Raw genomic sequence first — 20132 nt, forward strand, 5'->3', positions numbered from 1 at the left:
AAACCGACTAAATAGCCCCAAACTCCAAAAGGTTAACAGTTTGAGCATGATGCTTTTAGATGGCCAGGTTTAGAAAAGTGGATTCTGAAAAACATTTTTTAACAGCTTAGTTGTTTAAGGGAAAGAGATGGAATCAGATTGGTTTCATTATCGGCAGATACTTGAGGTTGCCGCATCGGTATCAGTATTTATTTTTTTATTACATTTTATCCCACGATTTTTGTAACCCATTTATTTTTCACCCTGTGCCAATTGCCTATTTCATTATCCTGGGCGCTGCCTCGTCTCTCTCAGTCTGGAGAGAGCCCTGAACTAGAGTCATGCTTCTTCTGACACATGACAGTTAGCAGACCGCTTCTTGTCACCTGACGTAGCGCGTGGGAGGATCACGTTATTCCTAATTAACGCGTAAAAAAAACTGACACATTTTAATCGCACTTATTTTTGCACCGTGGAACGTTTCTCACTGGATGAGTTTCAGGAGGACCGATTATACTGGAGCACCAACTAGCGTTCATGAGTTCAGACAACAACAAACCACAGTGAACATGAAGGAAGAAGCTGATGAGACGCTTTGGTTGGCCCCGTGGATGATGGGACATTTTGTTACTAAAAACCAACGGATGGAAGCGTCGATAAGAGCATGGTTGTGTTGCTATGCAACAAGGAATTCACATATCACCGCAGCACATCCAGCCTCAAGTATCACCTCAATGCTAAACATATTGCAGCTAGCGGCTAGTGTGGTAGCTAGCATGGATTTTGTTTTACTTCAAAAACCAAAGTATTATAGTTTACAGAAGGTCTAACTACCTATAGGCTACCTGGATTTATGAAATGTACTATATTTCTAAATATGCTATTGCTACACTTAATGGCAAAAATTGCACTGGTCTGTTGGACATGAACCAAAATAAACAATATTTTTGTTGCTTGAGCTTATGTATTCAGTCATTATTCAATGGTATACTAAAAATCCATGTGAAAAAATTACTTCTCACTGTTCTCAGGTCAAATATTTAGATGCGATTAAAATGCCTCTAATTACAGTTTTTCTCAGTCGCTTTGGTACAATTCTCAAATCATCCTCGACATTTGCAAAACAGTAAGTGCATTTCTCAAAACAATTTGTACAAATAGCAAAACACCATGGATGACCTGCAAAAGCCAATCTCTTGCTCAAAATCCTTAGTTCATCTCTCAAAACTAAATATCCGTGTCAATGAACATGTCAGTGCATCAGAATGACAAGTCCTTGTGTCATTGTGTACGGATAAGACAGTCAAATTGCTTAGTCATGTTGTCAATATAACAGTGTACTCTGGAGGGATGTTCTGATGTAAACTATGGCTAAAGTTTTGATGACAATTATTGTAAATTGTAGGTTACACCTTAGTGTATGTGGAGTTTGAAAGAGACTGGACAAGATTCACATTTACGCTTTTATTTTTTTCCTGATAAAGAAAAGAAAAGACAGCACTGCATTCGGGTGTGAAAAGGGGCCCTCTGCCACCCCTGTGAAGCTGTCTTGCAGTCCTATGTGGAAGACATATAGTAATGCAAAACACAAAATTGAGTAAGATAAAATGTCACTGTTTACATAAAGTATTCTAAATGAATATTGTAAAATGCAAGTGGAATACTGTAATATTGTATGAAGCATTACAGAAAGTATACAGTATTACAGTACAGTGCCTATTGTTAGATTACATACCGGTTCTGTTGACGAAAAGTCTGAATGATTGAGGATACAGTTGTCCTCCCAACATTTGGCTGCACCCTTCGACCAGCCTCGGCCATTGTAAGCCCATGATTGACAACATGGTCTACAAGTGTGGCTCTTATTTCATCAGGAACACGCATATGTCCTCGGCCTCTTCTGCCTCCTCCTCTATTTTGCCTCCTAAGTCCTCCGCCACGCAGCCTCACTCCTCTTCTTCTTCTTCTCGCTGGCTGTTGACCCCGTCCAATTCCTTGTCCGTCCATTTTCAGAAATTGTAACACTGTGTTGTGCTCCGGCTATATACGTATATACATGCCAGTTGATTGATTCGTTTGAGAAAGTCAAGATTCACCTGGGAGCAATTTACCAATTCAGGACAGACTTAGAAAAAAAGTATCATGGAAATGTATAGAAATATGCTTGACATGTTATGACAACGTGTTCAACCATTTTGCATGTAAAGACTTATGCTATGAACTAATGCCTAAATGTTGTGGGTGGTGAGACTATTCAACAGAGACCCATGATAATACATTTTGATCAACATGACATAAGCAATTGATAATGTAGGAAACAGAAGAGAATTGTACATAATCATTTGCATGGATGTACCAAAGCATTTGCAACTTGCTCAAAGAAATGAGAAACTGCTCTTTTGATGTGCACAAGTGACACAATGATGTGAAGATTGAACAGGTAGTTTTGAGAATTTCAGTTCTGATCTGAGAAATGTACCAAAGCGACTGAGAAAAACTGTAATTAGATTAATTTTCCCGGCCCTACTTTTTAGGTATTAGGGCTACGTGTAAGGCAAGATGCACTTTATATTCTTAAAAATGGGTACTCCCAATATCATAAAATTACCATTGCTGGTATTTAATAAATGTAATGTGTATTAAGTATTTTGCATTTAAAATAGCACTTTATATTTACTGTGCAATCGGGCAATCTGCAATATAATTACGCACCTAACACTTTAACACTTCAGCACTCTGCTCTTTTATCAGCCCTTTGATGTGAACGTAGTGTTTAACTCTAGTGAAATACGTTTGGTCCCCTGACCCCTGACCCTGACCCTTGGCCTGTATGTTCCATCATCTACTATACTTTTCATTGTTCTTGCTTTTATTTTTATTTTCTGTTCTATTGTGTTCTCAAGGACACATTTTCTCTCCTCCTGCTCATTCTGGCCATGAAGGCCAACTGTTGTACTTGTTGTTACTGTTGTTTTATTGATTTTATTGTTATGGTTATGGTATTGACATCAACCTGCCAAAGGGACTAAAGATGGAAATTAGCCGTTGTCTATAATCTTGCATATTTACATGTATATGTTCATTAATATGTATTGTCCCTGTTTTAAATAAATTAACTCAAACAAGGGGAGACATGCAAACTCCACAAAGAAAGGCCGTTTTGCCGACCCCGACCAGACCCAATAATTTTCAATATTGTAGATTAATAATGAAGACATCAAAACTATGAAAGAACACATATGGAATTATGTAGTAAAAAATAAGTGTTAAACAAACCAGAATATGTTTCATATTTATATACTTTGACGTAGCCTTAACATTTTACTTTGATGACAGCTTTGCACACTTCTGTTCTTCTCTCTGTCAGATTCATGATCTGCTCAACTGGATGGTTTTCAGTTAACAGCTTGTCAAGAGTTAATTGGTGAAATTTCTTGCCTTCTTATTGTGTTTGAGACCATAAAAGCAAAAGGTTAAATGCTACTTTGAATGATCTTAAATTACATAAAATGGAATTACTCAAGTACCGGTACATATATATATATATATATATATATATATATATACATATATACAGTTTACATACAGTATATAAAAGGACACATATGCTTTTTTTCTCACTGTCTGACATGAAATCAGACAATCACTTTTCCTGTTTTAGGTCCGTTAGGATAACCAAAATTATTTCTTTTTGCTAAATGCCAGAATAATGAGAGAAGGATTTTTTTAGACAATTTTATATTACTTTCTTCAAAGTCAGAAGTTTACATACACAAACATTATTATGCCTTGAAACAATTTGGGAAAGCCCAGATGATGCTGTCATGTCTTTGGAAGCTTCTGATTTATTGACAACATTTGAGTTAATTGGAATCACACCTGTGGATGTATTTTAAGGCACACCTGAAACACACTGCTGCTTTGTGTAACATCATGGGAAAGTCAAAAGAAATCAACCAAGATATCAGGAAGAGAATTGTGGACTTGCACAAGTCTGGTTCACCCTTGGGTGCAATTTCCAGATGCCTGAAGGTGCCACATTCATCTGTTCAAATAATTATACCCATGTAAACACCATGGGAATATCCAGCCATCATACCGCTCAGGAAGGAGACGGGCTCTGTGTCCCAGAGATGAACGTGCTTTGGTCCAAAATGTGCATATCAACCCAAGAACAAAAGCAAAAGACCTTGTGAAGATGCTGGCTGAAGCTGGTAAAAGTGTGTTATTATCCACAGTGAAACGAGTACTGTACCGACATGGGCTGAAAGGCCACTCTGCCAGGAAGAAGCCATTACTCCAAAAGAAACATAAAAAAGACAGATTACAGTTTGCAAATGCACACAGGGACAAAGACCTTAATTTCTGGAGACATGTCCTGTGGTCTGACAAAACTGTTATCTGGCTGTTTTATGTTAAGGATGAACCAGACTTGTGCAAGTCCACAATTCTCTTCCTGATATCTTGGTTGATTTCTTTTGACTTTCCCATGATGTTACACAAAGAAGCAGTGTGTTTCAGGTGTGTCTCGAATTAACTCAAATGTTGTCAATAAACCTATCAGAAGCTTCCAAAGACATGACAGCATCATCTGGGCTTTTCCAAATTGTTTCAAGGCATAATAATGTTAGTGTATGTAAACTTCTGACTTTGAAGAAAGTAATAAAAAACTGTCTAAAAAATCCTTCTCTCATTATTCTGGCATTTAGCAAATAGAAATAATGTATATACATATGTATATATATATATATATATATATATACACACACGCATATACATATATATATATATATATATATATATATATATATGTATCCAAAGACTGTGGTAAGTGCAATTATATAAAAATTTCGAGTTGGATTTTGTGGTTTTTATATAATTATTTATCTGAAATAAGGCAAAATTGAAACCTAAAACTTTGTCACAAGATAAAACAGACATCAAGGAGTTCATTTTTAGTTATAACTCAATTTGAACCAAAATATAGTTACTGCAGTTAGACTTTGAAGGGCAGTATAGTTCCATATATGTTCCAAGATAGTTCAGATTATGTTTTATATTAATCTACAATGTAGAAGATGTAATAAAAAAAGAAAAAAACATTGAATGAAAAGGTCTGTCGTGTCCAAACTTTTGACTGGTAGTGTAGCTCCAACAGAGGTATAAAGTTTCATAAAATGGAAATACTCAAGTAAAGTACATGTACCTAAAAATTGTACTTAAATACACTAAGTGTTGGCTTAAAGCAAACCAGAGCTTAAAGCAAACCAGAGCTGTACCCATTCTTAAAGTGTTATAGTTTAAGTAGTTATTTTGGATTGGGTTGCAATATTTTTCTTTTTATCCTTTGTATTATTATTGTATATATTTGTTTGAGTAGTTACCTTGGATTGGTATGTAAGATTGTTTTTTTTTTCTCTCTCTCTCTTTTCTTATCTCCTTATTGTGGTATAGATTTGTGAGGATCTTAAACTCTAAGCTATAATTATACAGGGTTTTTTTTTTTTTACTCAGGCTAATGTATGTTGTAATTGTTTGTAATTTTATTCTATTTTGTAGATGGGGTAATTGTATGTATGTTTTTATAGTATAGTGATTTTGTATGTAGTTGTAAAAGCCCAACTAGGGACAGGAGTTAAATTAGCTGAAGCTATATCTCTATGCAGCACATCGGATGCATGTCCTGTATCTATGTTAACTGCATTGTCCCTATCAAAAAAAATAAAAAATCACAGAGTACCTGAGTAAATAGACAGAGTTTCTTTTCCGGGAGCGGACTGGAGAGTTCATCCTCCTCAGGCTGTTTACTTCACCTCCTCGCACAAACATCTTCAGCTCACTTTCACTTTCCTCCACTTGTGATCGCACTTCTGATCTCACTTATCAACCACCAAACAGCGACACAGATTATTCTGGACAAATTATCTAATTTAGTGTGTAAATTATTTCAGTTGTCAGAAATGTTATCTAACGTTAAGTCCCAGTTCAGGTGAAATAAAACAAACAGGAGAATAAAACTTCTTTAAATTGTTGTTGCTAGCTTCTTCTTCTGCTACTGCTGCTGTTTCTATGTGTCTTTGACGCCAACAGGCTAAAAATCAGCATTACCGCCAACTATTGGCGGCATGTGGAACTGCAGGTCTTTGGATTTTTATAACAAGCAGAGGTATAATAATATTTAATGGAAAAAATAAGATACATAAAAATTAAAACAACAAAGCAATCAATTTCAACATTTTTATTTTTTTAATAAGAAGCAGAAGGAATAATTGGGCTGACCCATAATATTAGGCTTTTAATAATAAGCAGAGTCAGAATAGTATGCTCCTTCTTCTATTACTACTAATACTACTACTACTAATAATAATAATAATAGCAATAACAACTAGGACTGCGCGCAGTACTGAACGGGCCCTCGCAGAGTGGAGCCGTCGGGGGAAGGGCACGTCGGGGTAGGGCACGTCGGACGCGGCGCTGTTGGTTCAGTCCCTATGCTTACCAAATGGCGTATCTCCTACCACTGTGCTTGTGGTAGGTGTAAAACATGTTACTTCCTGTAGCCAGCAGGGGGCGCTATGACTGTGTGTCAATATTGACACGTGGGTGTGTTCTGGGCTGGACCCTAATCACATGTGTGAAATTTGAGACAAATTGGACAATGTATCGTCAAGTTATACAGTGTCGTGAAAGATGGCGAGACGCCATAATTTGCCGCCATGCCACGCCCACACAGAGTGACTGTCGGTAAAGATTTATACAACTTTTGATCCCAAAGGCCTTGTGATGGTATTGACCAAGTTTGAAGTCAATTGGATAAAATATGTAGGAGGAGTTCGTTAAAGTATGTGACCTGGAAATGGCCCAAAACAATGACAAGTGCGATATTCAATCCAAGATGGCCGACTTCCTGTACGTTTTCGGGTATGGGTTCTTGAGGCTTTTTGGTGCGTCTTCCCATGATTCATGTGTGTGCCAAATTTCGTGTCTCTACGTGAAACCTACTGCAAGGGCTAAGTATAAAACAAGTTACTTGCTGTTGCCAGCAGGTGGCGCTATGACTGTGTGTCAATATTGACACGTGGGTGTGTTCCAGGCTGGACCCTAATCACGTGTGTGAAATTTGGGACAGATTGGACAATGTATGGTCAAGTTATACAGTCTCGTGTGTTATGGCGAGACGCCATATTTTGCCGCCATGCCACGCCCACATAGTGTGACAAGCGATAAAGATTTATACAACTTTTGATCCCAAAGCCCTTGTGATGGTACTGAGCAAGTTTGAAGTCCATGGGGTGAAATCTGTCGGAGGAGTTTGTTAAAGTGTGCAACGTGGTAATTTTATGAAAGGGGGCGTGGATTAAGCATAAGGGGCGGGGCTTTATGAAATATTGTTATGTAGAAGTGTTAAGGGCTGGACTCTGATGAAGCATGAGAAGTTTGGATCAGATCAGACAAAGAATGGGAAACTTATAACAATCTGATGTTTTATGGCAAGACGTCATAATTTGCCGCCATGCCACGCCCACATAGTCTGAGCGGCGGTAAAGATCTATACAACTTTTGATCCCAAAGGCCTTGTGAGGCTACTGACCAAGTTTGAAGAGAATTGGATGAAATCTGTAGGAGGAGTTCGTTAAAGTATGCAGCATGGAAATGGGCAAAAACAGCAGGAAACGCCATTTTCGATCCAAGATGGCCGACTTCCTGTACGTTTTAGGGTATGGGTTCTTGAGACTTTTTGGTGCGTCTTCCCATGTTACATTTATCTACCAAATTTCGTGTCTCTATGACATTCCTGTGCGAGGGGCTGAATTTTCTTGACTTTCAAGGGGGCGCTGTTGAGTCATTTTGCCACGCCCATTCCCACGACCACTAGAATATGTAAATTTCAGTGGAGATTTATGTATATTCCAAAAATGGGGAGTTTTTGAATATGATAAAGCCTCCAAAAAGGCGATTCATTTTTCGGAAGAAAAAGTATAACTAGGACTGCGCGCAGTACTGAACGGGCCCTCGCAGAGTGGAGCCGTCGGGGGAGGCGCCGTCAGGGGAGGGTACATTGGACGGGGCGCTGTTGGCTCAGTCCCTATGCGTACCAAATTGTTTGTGTCCTACCACTGTGCTTGTTGTAGGTGTAAAACATGTTACTTCCTGTAGCCAGCAGGGGGCGCTATGACTGTGTGTGACTATTGACCCGTGGGTGTGTCCTGGGCTGGACCCTAATCACGTGTGTTAAATTTGGGACAGATTGGACAATGTATGGTCAAGTTGTTCAGTCTGGTGTTAGATGGCGAGATGCCATATTTTGCCGCCATGCCACGCCCACATAGTGTGACCGTCAGGTAAGATTTATACATCTTTTGATCCCAAAGGCCTTGTGATGGTACTGACCAAGTTTGAAGTCAATTGGATAAAATCTGTAGGAGGAGTTTGTTAAAGTATGCAACATGGAAATGGCCAAAAACAATGAATGCTGCGATTTTCAAACCAAGATGGCGGACTGCCGGTTTGGTTTGAGGTATGGGTCCAAGAGGCTTTTTGGTGCGTCTCCACATGAAGCATGTGTGTACCAAATTTCGTGTCTGTACGTGAAACCTGCTGCTGGGGCTAGGCATAAAAGTTGTTACTTCCTGTTGCCAGCGGGGGGCGCAATGACAGTGTATCAATATTGACATGTGGGTGTGTTCAGAGGTGGACCCTCATCACGTGTGAGAAATTAGGGACAGATTGGACAATGTATGGTCAAGTTATCCAGTCTGGTGTTAGATGGCGAGACGCCATATTTTGCCGCCATGCCACGCCGACATAGTGTGACCGTCGGTTAAGATTTATACAACTTTTGATCCCAAAGGCCTTGTGATGGTACTGAGCAAATTTGAAGTAAATCGGGTGAAATCTGTAGGAGGAGTTTGTTAAAGTATACGACATGGAAATGGCCAAAAACAATGAATGCTGCGATTTTCAAACCAAGATGGCGGACTTCCGGTTTGGTTTGAGGTATGGGTCCAAGAGGCTTTTTGGTGCGTCTACACATGAAGCACGTGTGTACCAAATTTCGTGTCTGTACGTGAAACCTGCTGCTGGGGCTAGGCATAAAAGTTGTTACTTCCTGTTGCCAGCGGGGGGCGCAATGACAGTGTATCAATATTGACATGTGGGTGTGTTCAGAGGTGGACCCTCATCACGTGTGAGAAATTAGGGACAGATTGGACAATGTATAGTCAAGTTATACAGTCTCGTGTTTTCATATTTTGCCGCCATGCCACGCCCATATAGTGTGACGGTCAGTCAAGATTTTGAGTATGTTTAATCCCAAAGGCCTCATGATGACACTGACCAAGTTAGAAGTGGATAGGGTTTAATGGGTAGGAGTAATGCCTTCACGGTAGAAAAGTTTGTAGGGGGCGCTGGTGAGCCATTGTGCCACGCCCATTCCCGCAACCACTAGAATACGTAAATTTCACAAGAGATTTATGTATATTCCAAATATCAGGAGTTTTTGAATATGATAAAGGCCCCAAAAAGGCGATTCATTTGGGAGATGAATAATAATAATAATCCCTTCAATTACAATAGGGTCCTTGCACCGTTAGTGCTCGGTCCCTAATAATATCTAGGCCTGCAAGCAGGACTGAACGGGACCGAGCAGAGTGGAGCCGTCGGAGGAGGCCACGCCGGGCGCGGCGCTGTGGGCTCAGTCCCTATGCGTCCCAAATGGCGTGTCTGTGTAAAACATGTTACTTCCTGTAGCCAGCGGGGGGCGCTAAGACTGTGTGTCAATAATGACATGTGGGTGTGGTCAGGGCTGGACCCTCATCAGGTGTGGGAAATTTGGGACAAATTGGACAATGTATGGTCAAGTTATAGAGTCTGGTGTATTATGGCGAGATGCCATATTTTGCCGGCATGCGACGCCCACATATTCGAAAGTCGGTAAAGGTGTTGATATGTTATGTTCCCAAAGGGCTTGTAATGGTATTGACCAACTTAGAAGTCAATGGGATTACATTTGTAGGCGGAGTTTGGTAAAGTATGCAACGTGGTCATTTTATGCAAGGGGGGGGGGATTAAGCATAAGGGGTGGGGCTTTATGAAATATTGTTATTTAGAAGTGCTAAGGGCTGGACTCTGATGAAGCATGAGAAGTTTGGACCAGATGGGACAAAGTATGTAAAAGTTATAAGGATGTGTAGTTTTGTGGCAAGACGCCATATTTTGCCGCCATGCCAGGCCCACATAGTGTGACAGTCGGTAAAGCTTTCAATAACTTTTGATCTCAAAGTACAAAGCCCTTGTGATACTGACCAAGTTTGAAGTCCATAGGGTGAAATCTGTCGGAGGAGATCGTTAAAGTATGCGAGGTGGAAATGGGAAAAAACGATGAATTGTGTGAAATTCAAACCAAGATGGCAGACTTTCAGTTGGGTTTGAGGTATGGGTCCAAGAGACTTTTTAGTGCGTCTCCACATAATTCATAGTGTGACTGTCGGTAAAGATTTGAATAACTTTTGATCCCAAAGGCCTTGTGATGGTACTGACCAACTTTGAAGTCAATCAGGTTAAATCTGTAGGAGGAGTTCATTAAAATATGAAATGTGGTCATTTAATGAAAGGAGGCGTGGATATAGCATAAGGAGCGGGGCTTTATGAAATATTATGATTTAGAAGTGTTAAGGGCTGGACTCTGATGAAGCATGAGAAGTTTGGAACAGATTGGACAAAGAATGGAGAAGTTATAACGATCTCGTGTTTTATGGCGAGACGCCATATTTTGGCGCCATGCCACGCCCACATAGTGTGACTGTCGGTAAAGGTTTGAATAACTTTTGATCCCAAAGGCCTTGTGATGGTACTGACCAACTTTGAAGTCAATCAGGTTAAATCTGTGGGGGGAGTTCATTAAAATATGAAATGTGGTCATTTAATGAAAGGGGACGTGGATATAGTATAAGGGGCGGGGCTTTATGAAATATTATGATTTAGAAGTGTTAAGGGCTGGACTCTGATGAAGCATGAGAAGTTTGGAGCAGATTGGACAAAGAATGGAGAAGTTATAACGATCTCGTGTTTTATGGCGAGACACCATATTTTGGCGCCATGCCACGCCCACATAGTGTGACTGTCGGTAAAGATTTGAATAACTTTTGATCCCAAAGGCCTTGTGATGGTACTGACCAACTTTGAAGTCAATCAGGTTAAATCTGTAGGAGGAGTTCATTAAAATATGAAATGTGGTCATTTAATGAAAGGGGGCGTGGATATAGCATAAGGGGCGGGGCTTTATGAAATAATATGATTTAGAAGTGTTAAGGGCTGGACTCTGATGAAGCATGAGAAGTTTGGAGCAGATTGGACAAAGAATGGAGAAGTTATAACGATCTTGTGTTTTATGGTGAGACGCCATATTTTGGCGCCATGCCACGCCCACATAGTGTGACTCTCGGTAAAGATTTGAATAACTTTTGATCCCAAAGGCCTTGTGATGGTAGTGACCAACTTTGAAGTCAATCAGGTTAAATCTGTAGGAGGAGTTCATTAAAATATGAAATGTGGTCATTTAATGAAAGGGGGCGTGGATATAGCATAAGGGGCGGGGCTTTATGAAATAACATGATTTAGAAGTGTTAAGGGCTGGACTCTGATGAAGCATGAGAAGTTTGGAGCAGATTGGACAAAGAATGGAGAAGTTATAACGATCTCGTGTTTTATGGCGAGACGCCATTTTTTGCCGCCATGCCACGCCCACATAGTGTGACTCTCGGTAAAGATTTGAATAACTTTTGATCCCAAAGGCCTTGTGATGGTAGTGACCAACTTTGGAGTCAATCAGGTTAAATCTTAAGGAGGAGTTCATTAAAATATGAAATGTGGTCATTTAATGAAAGGGGGCGTGGATATAGCATAAGGGGCGGGGCTTTATGAAATAATATGATTTAGAAGTGTTAAGGGCTGGACTCTGATGAAGCATGAGAAGTTTGGAGCAGATTGGACAAAGAATGGAGAAGTTATAACGATCTCGTGTTTTATGGCGAGACGCCATATTTTGGCGCCATGCCACGCCCACATAGTGTGACTCTCGGTAAAGATTTGAATAACTTTTGATCCCAAAGGCCTTGTGATGGTAGTGACCAACTTTGAAGTCAATCAGGTTAAATCTGTAGGAGGAGTTCATTAAAATATGAAATGTGGTAATTTAATGAAAGGGGGCGTGGATATAGCATAAGGGGCGGGGCTTTATGAAATAATATGATTTAGAAGTGTTAAGGGCTGGACTCTGATGAAGCATGAGAAGTTTGGAGCAGATTGGACAAAGAATGGAGAAGTTATAACGATCTCGTGTTTTATGGCGAGACGCCATTTTTTGCCGCCATGCCACGCCCACATAGTGTGACTCTCGGTAAAGATTTGAATAACTTTTGATCCCAAAGGCCTTGTGATGGTACTGACCAACTTTGAAGTCAATCAGGTTAAATCTGTGGGGGGAGTTCATTAAAATATGAAATGTGGTCATTTAATGAAAGGGGACGTGGATATAGTATAAGGGGCGGGGCTTTATGAAATATTATGATTTAGAAGTGTTAAGGGCTGGACTCTGATGAAGCATGAGAAGTTTGGAGCAGATTGGACAAAGAATGGAGAAGTTATAACGATCTTGTGTTTTATGGTGAGACGCCATATTTTGGCGCCATGCCACGCCCACATAGTGTGACTCTCGGTATAGATTTGAATAACTTTTGATCCCAAAGGCCTTGTGATGGTAGTGACCAACTTTGGAGTCAATCAGGTTAAATCTTAAGGAGGAGTTCATTAAAATATGAAATGTGGTCATTTAATGAAAGGGGGCGTGGATATAGCATAAGGGGCGGGGCTTTATGAAATAATATGATTTAGAAGTGTTAAGGGCTGGACTCTGATGAAGCATGAGAAGTTTGGAGCAGATTGGACAAAGAATGGAGAAGTTATAACGATCTCGTGTTTTATGGCGAGACGCCATATTTTGGCGCCATGCCACGCCCACATAGTTTGACTGTGTGAGACTTGAATAATTTTTGATCCCAAAGGCCTTGTGATGGTACTGACCAAGTTTGAAGTAAACTAACCCTAGCCCTAACCCTAACCCTAACCCTAATTAGGGTTAGGGTTAGGGTTAGGGTTAGGGTTAGGGCTAGGGTTTGGGTTGTGGCTAACCCTAACCCTAACCCTAACCCTAATTACAGTTAGGGTTAGGGTTAGGGATCAAAAGTTATTCAAATCTTTACCGACAGTCACACTATGTGGGTGTGGCATGGCGGCAAAATATGGCGTCTCGCCATAAAACACGAGATCGTCATAACTTCTCCATTCTTTGTCCGATCTGCTCCATACTTCTCATACTTCATCAGAGTCCAGCCCTTAACACTCCTAAATCATAATATTTCATAAAGCCCCGCCCCTTGTGCTAAATCCACGCCCCCTTTCATTAAATGACCATATTTCATATTTTAATGAACTCCTCCTACAGATTTAACCTGATTGACTTCAAAGTTGGTCAGTACCATCACAAGGCCTTTGGGATCAAAAGTTATCAAAAGTTTTACCGACGTCACACTATGTGGGCGTGGCATGGCGGCAAATTATGCCGTCTCACCACAGCACACGAGACCGTATAACTTGACCATCCATTGTCCAATCTGTCCCCAATTTCTCATACGTGATGAGGGTCCAGCCCTGAACACACCCACATATCAATATTGACACTCAGTCAGAGCGCCCCCCGCTGGCTACAGAAAGTAACATGTTTTATACAGACACGCCATTTGGGACGCATAGGGACTGAGCCCAGAGCGCCGCGCCCGACGTGGCCTCCTCCGACGGCTCCACTCTGCTCGGTCCCGTTCAGTCCTGCTTGCAGGCCTAGTTTTATTTTTTCTTGTTTATTTGTTTTCTCTCTTTCTTTCCTCCTCCCTCTCTTCTCGCGTTAGCGCTTCTTGCTTTGTTTGCCTATTTATTTTCATTGTGTTATACATATAAGTGAGCCATGTTATATATATTTATATTCATGTCGTAGCATCTGCCCCTCATCCACATACACACACACGCACACACACACATACATCTGTGATGCCTCCGTGCAAATCATTTATCATTTATATTTTTCTTTGTTGTTGTTTGCGCTGTATGTCTGCTGTCTCTACTTGTGGTCCACATGGTGTAGTGTATTTGTCTCTCATGTCACCTTGTTTGTTACGTCATTTCACCCAAAAAAAAAAAAAAAAAGAAATACAATAGGGACCTCGCAGGTCGTTGCCTGCTCGGGACCTAATTATAGTGAAAATGTCCTTTGTTTTCGTCTTTGTAAACCTTTTTCATAAATAATCCAGTGTTTCTATTTCTCCACTGCTGAGTGTGTGTGTTCCTGTTTTGTGGGCTTTCAGGAGAAGTGCGAGTGAAATTACCGTAATGACACCATGTTGGCTGTAAAGAGCAACTTCTCAGCTTTCAGAAAACATTCGAATTTTCCCGATATCGCAAACCGTTTAGTTATTGTGGTAAAAGTGTCGCTGGCGCAACACTCTGTAAACTTATGATGTTGTGTTTTAACTGTGTGCAAGTGAAAGTCTTCAATTCACCTGCACCAATTTCCCCTGGGGAAATTCTGAAAGGGCCACGGGGGCTACTGCCGGTGTTTGTACACTATGATGATATTCTTCAGAGATTTCAAACTATGCCCTTTAACCTCAAAATGTGTGTGTGTGTGTGTGTGTGTGTGTGTGTGGCGAAAATTGCATAAAGTTACCTGTGTGTGTGTGTGTGTGTGTAATGAAAATCACATAAAGTTACCTGTGTGTGTGTGTGTGTGTGTGTGTGTGTGTGTGTAATGAAAATCACATAAAGTTTCCTGTGTGTGTGTGTGTGTGTGTGTGTGTGCACGTGTGTGCACGTGTGTGTTTTAAGCATATGTATGCATGTGTGAGGAGTGTGCGCACTTTAGTGCATGTGTGTGTGTGTATCTGTAACTGTAATCACATCAAAGATCAAAGGCAATCAGATCGAAGCAATCAACAGAATTAACTGGCACCTGTTCCGTCTTAGTGACAGCAGAGGTGGACAGACTGAAATTTCTGGTCTCGAACAGAAAGCATTTTTGGCAAAACCATAATACCTATTATTGATCCGACTTCACTTTGAGCGTCCTGAGTTCTTCCTGAACGTCTACATATGTTTTTTTTTAAGAAATATGAAAAAATAGCTTTGTTAGAGCGATCTACAAAAACTGTTAAATGTCCCTTTTTCTGAAATCTTCCTGCGTTTTTAATATGGGAGCCAATGAGGCTGTTGGTGGTGTTGGTGGCGCATCTGTGTGTCCTACGCCCAAACTATAACTCTGACAGCTTTACCAGAGGATTGTGAGTGAGAAGACAAATTTTCCTACATTTCTATGTATAAATTATCTCTGTAGAGTGAAATTTGCGGCCTGGAGCACAGTTTTCAAATTTATTTTTTGACAATTTCTTCTCTCCCTCTACACTCTGGCGATGATGTCACACACTGTGACACAAACATTCCGTGCAATACACACCCATTATGATCTCAGAATTTCTACAAAAATGATCATGGTCATTGAACAGGGATTGATAAAAAACTATATGACCTATCGAAACGTGGATTAATACACCGATACACAAGACTTGTGTCTACTATTTAAAGTTTAAATGGAGTCTCTAGGTGAAATTATGCTGGAGGAGTAGACGTTTAAAAATCTCCAATTATTGTTCTTTTTCGCTCATTTTTTTTCGGCCATCCCATTCATTTCAATGCAAAATTTTGGGCAGTTTTCGTAATTCGTATTCTGTAGAGAAAAGTAATAGCACACCGATCCCAATCAAACTGCACGTTTTGATATATAATTTGTCCTGCAACTCTTCAAGCTTCGCCCCGAGGACTGGTCCCATACAGCAATAACTGTAGGGACCAGTCCTCGGTGCAATTGCCCCGAGGCCCTAATAACTTCTTTTTGTGGCGGTGCTGAAAATCCAGCAGAGTAGAGCCGCTGCTCCTTCGCGTCAAAAGGAGTCAGCTGAGGTGGTTTGAGCATCTGGTAAGGATGCCTCCTGGGCGCCTCCCGTTAGAGGTGTTCCGGGCACGTCCAACTGGTAGGAAGCCCCGGGGAAGACCCAGAACACGGTGGAGAGATTTCATCCCCCAGGAGGAGCTGGACGTTGTGGCTGGGGAGAGGGACGTCTGGAATGCCCTGCTTAGCCTGCTTCCCCCGTGACCCTGCCCCGGTGATATTATTATTATTATTATTATTATTATTATTAATAATAATAATAATAATAATAATAATAATAATAATAATAATAATACATAAAAAAGTAAAACAACAATGCAATCCATTTAAAAATGAAGATATGAGTATGAATTTTTTTTAGCTTCTTCTTTTTTCTTTTAGAAGCAGAAGGAATCATTAGCTGACAATACAATACCTTTAAAAAATGCAATACCCAAACTGCCAGTTTGTTTGTTTTTTGTTATTATTTTCTTTTAACAATAAACAGAGTCAGAATATTATACTGCTTCTTCTTCTACTACTACTACTACTACTAATACTGCCACTAGTAATAATAATAATAATAATAACAACAACAATAATAGTAATAGTAGTAGTAGTAGTAGTAATAATAATAATAATAATAATAACACTACAAAGAATCATAATAAATACAGAAATTACAATAATACATTAAAAAAAACTGCCAGTCTGTTTGTTTTGTTATTTGTTTATTTTACAAGAAGCAGAGGTGATAATAAGCAGAGTCGTAGCATCAGGAAGAAATATAATAATAACAACGATGATGATGATAATGAGGAGGAGGAGGAGGAGGAGCAAAAAAGCAAATAACTAATTAATTAAAATTATTTTAATTGTCAGTTTATTAGCAGTGGTAAAAACAAAACAAAAAAAAAAGATATTCAGGTACTTTACTAAAGTAAAAGTTGTTTTATCACAACGTAAAAATACTCAAAAGGCATTTAAAATTGTGAGTACAAGTATTAACAAAATGCACTCAAAAGTATCACAAGTAAAAAATACTTATTCTTGAAAACTGGCCCCTAAAACTGACATACATACAATGATTAGATTGTTCAGTACATAAGCAGTAATTTGTCTTTTTAATATATTAACACATATCGTTACAGAGATTGTGCTCAATGTCATTGCTTTTACTGTTAGTTGTTGTCGATTTTGTATATGTTTACACTGTTTTTTCACTTGTTTTTATTATGTAAAGTGTCTCTGTATCTTATAAAGTGCTATACAAGGTAATGAACATAAATAAAAGAGCACTGCCAATATAGCCTAAATGTCTAGTTTCTACTGCATCAACACTAACAATTCAACAGTTCAAAGATATCAGCAAATATCTAAAAGCCAGTATAAAACAATTTAATTACTTACTGAATGTGAAATACGAACCCAGAAAAATTAAGTAAAAACATTTGACAATGCATTTTAAAAAAGAAAGACATAGAAAGCTGCTTTGAAAATTACATACATTCATCATTTTTTGCAGCCAGCAGTGCAAACGTGTAACATATGTGCTTTAGGCAAGGCTTCATAAAAAGAGAGATAATCAGCTACATCCGTATGGTTCATAGACGTGTTAAGAAATTCAAGTCACAAAGATACATACATAAGAACTGTGTATGTGCACATGCATGCATCAAGTCTGATTCTGATGATTTTCTGAAATACAGTACATACAGTTTTTTACAACTGCTATGACCGGTTGTTCAATACTTTTAACGCTTTTTCAAAACTCTTCACACAGTAACCACAACATCAGCCTGTGTGGGCTATACAATTAACACAATTATCTTCTTTTGACACAAAATACACACATTTTACACAATTAAAATTAGTTTTAACTCCTTTTACACACAAGCTCAATCAAGACCAAAACAGTAGATGTTAACTGGTGAATTTTCAATTGCTTTCACACAGTTTGTCAAAACAGAAAACCTCATGTTCAAAACTAATGGATTGAAGATTACATTGAGCACAGCTTCTGCTCCTTTTTCTTTTTGTGTATTTGACAATACAGTAATAGATGACAGCTGATTTTTTTGCTCTTTACTCTACTGTAAGTCATTTTCATTTGCAATACAGTAAAGTGTTTACTGCAAATCCTATCATTCACTGTCTTCTTCTTTCATAAACATTCTGCAAAGCTGCTCTGACATGGCTCATTCACTTTTTGTACTGAGTGTTGTACAAAAAAAGGAACAAAATTCATGGCCAACAAATGAAAAATGAAGAACATCATCACAAACATTATCTCTATGGAGTCTTGGGCTATTTTTGAATCCTTTTCATGTCTTTGTAAGTAATTTTGTGTCTTTTTGTGTCTTTTTTTGGTCATTTTGTGTCTTTTTTTGTCCTTTAGTCCAACATAAAATGTGATTTTGAATCTTTTTTTACTTTCAAAACATTATCATGCTCAATGAAGAATTTTACAGTAAATGTTGCAAATGTGAATAAAGGTTGCAAATATAACATATAAAAGGGTTATACCCAGTTCATCATCAATCATTTTATACTACAGTTTTTCACAACCGCTATGACCCATTGTTCAATACTTTTACCGCTTTTTCAAAACTCTTCACACAGTTACCACAACATCAGCCTGTGTGGGCGAACCAATTAACACAATTCTTCTTCTTTTGACACAAAATACACACATTTTACACATTTAAAATTAGTTTTAACTCCTTTTACACACAAGCTCAATCAAGACCAAAACAGTAGATGTTAACTGGTGAATTTTCAATTGCTTTCACACAGTTTGTCAAAACAGAAAACCTCATGTTCAAAACTAATGGATTGAAGATTACATTGATCAGCTTCTGCTCCTTTTTCTTTTTGTCTATTTGGCAATACAGTGATGAATGACAGCTGATTTTTTTTTACCTCTTTACTCTACTGTAAGTCATTTTAATTTGCAATACAGTAAAGTGTTTACTGCAAATCCTGTCATTCACTATCTTCTTCTTTCATACGTAAACATTCTGCAAAGCTGCTCTGACATGACTAGTTCACTTTCTGTGTGAGTGTTGTACAAAAAAGGACCAAAATTCATGGCCAACAAATGAAAAATGAAGAACATCATCACAAACATTGTCTCTATGGAGGCTATTTTGTCCATTTTTGAATCATTTTCATGTCTTTTCATGTCTTTGTAAGTCATTTTGTGTCTTTTTTAGTCATTCAGTCCAACATAAAATGTGATTTTGAATCTTTTTTTACTTTCAAAACACTATCATGCTCAATAAAGAACTTTACAGTAAATGTTGCAAATGTGAACAAAGGTCGCAAATACAACATATATACGTAAGAGGGTTCCATCCAGTTCTATCATTTGATACTAAATCTATTTGAGCTTGTCTCCAGTTTTACTTGGTATATCATCATCAAACTGAAACTGGCCTCATGGAGTTTACAGCCAGAACTTTAGAGGTAAATTTACAGTAGGGCTCCACGCTGCTTTGTTTTCTAGTCTGGAGGTGATGAAGAAGTCATGCTTTGGAGCTTTTGGAGACTCCAGAGGGTTAATTTACATGTATGATCAATACAATAATCTGTTGATTGTAAAAGAAAAAGGAAAACAAGTCGATCTGACACATGCAAAGTGATTCAGTTTGTGTTATTCCATCAGTTGTCAGTGTTTCTATGACACTGTGCTGTGACTGACTAAATGTTTCTGTTGGAAGACAACGTGTGTCAGTGCTTTGGTAGATTTGGTATTTAGAACTGTCTTAGTGTATTATTGTATTTTGGTGTGTGTCTGTGGTTAGTTACACTGGGTGATTTTGACCATGAAATTAACTGTTTGGGGGATTGTGTGTATCAGGTGTGATGTGCGTTAACAATTTTGAAAAAGTTTTTAAGGTTCTGACAAACGGGTCATAGCGGTTGTGAAAAACTGTAATATACATTTTATACTCCAGTTTTACTTGGTATATCATCATCAAACTGAAACTGGCCTCATGGAGTTTACAGCCAGAACTTTAGAGGTAAATTTACAGTAGGGCTCCACGCTGCTTTGTTTTCTAGTCTGGATGTCATCAAGAAGTCTGGATTTGGAGCTTTTGGAGACTCCAGAGGGTTAATT

At 38.9% G+C, this 20132-nt stretch overlaps 1 long non-coding RNA gene across 1 annotated transcript; it reads right to left on the reverse strand.

Moving 5' to 3' along the window:
• Positions 1-1306: 1306 nt before the first annotated feature.
• On the reverse strand, positions 1307-2601 carry LOC131975978 (uncharacterized). Its single transcript, XR_009394773.1, has 2 exons — positions 1715-2601; positions 1307-1536 (listed from the first exon to the last, which is right to left on the reverse strand). It is a non-coding gene; the product is annotated as an uncharacterized LOC131975978 (long non-coding RNA).
• Positions 2602-20132: the final 17531 nt, after the last annotated feature.

This window comes from Centropristis striata, chromosome 8, assembly GCF_030273125.1.
Source record: "Centropristis striata isolate RG_2023a ecotype Rhode Island chromosome 8, C.striata_1.0, whole genome shotgun sequence".
NCBI classification, from domain to species: domain Eukaryota; kingdom Metazoa; phylum Chordata; class Actinopteri; order Perciformes; family Serranidae; genus Centropristis; species Centropristis striata.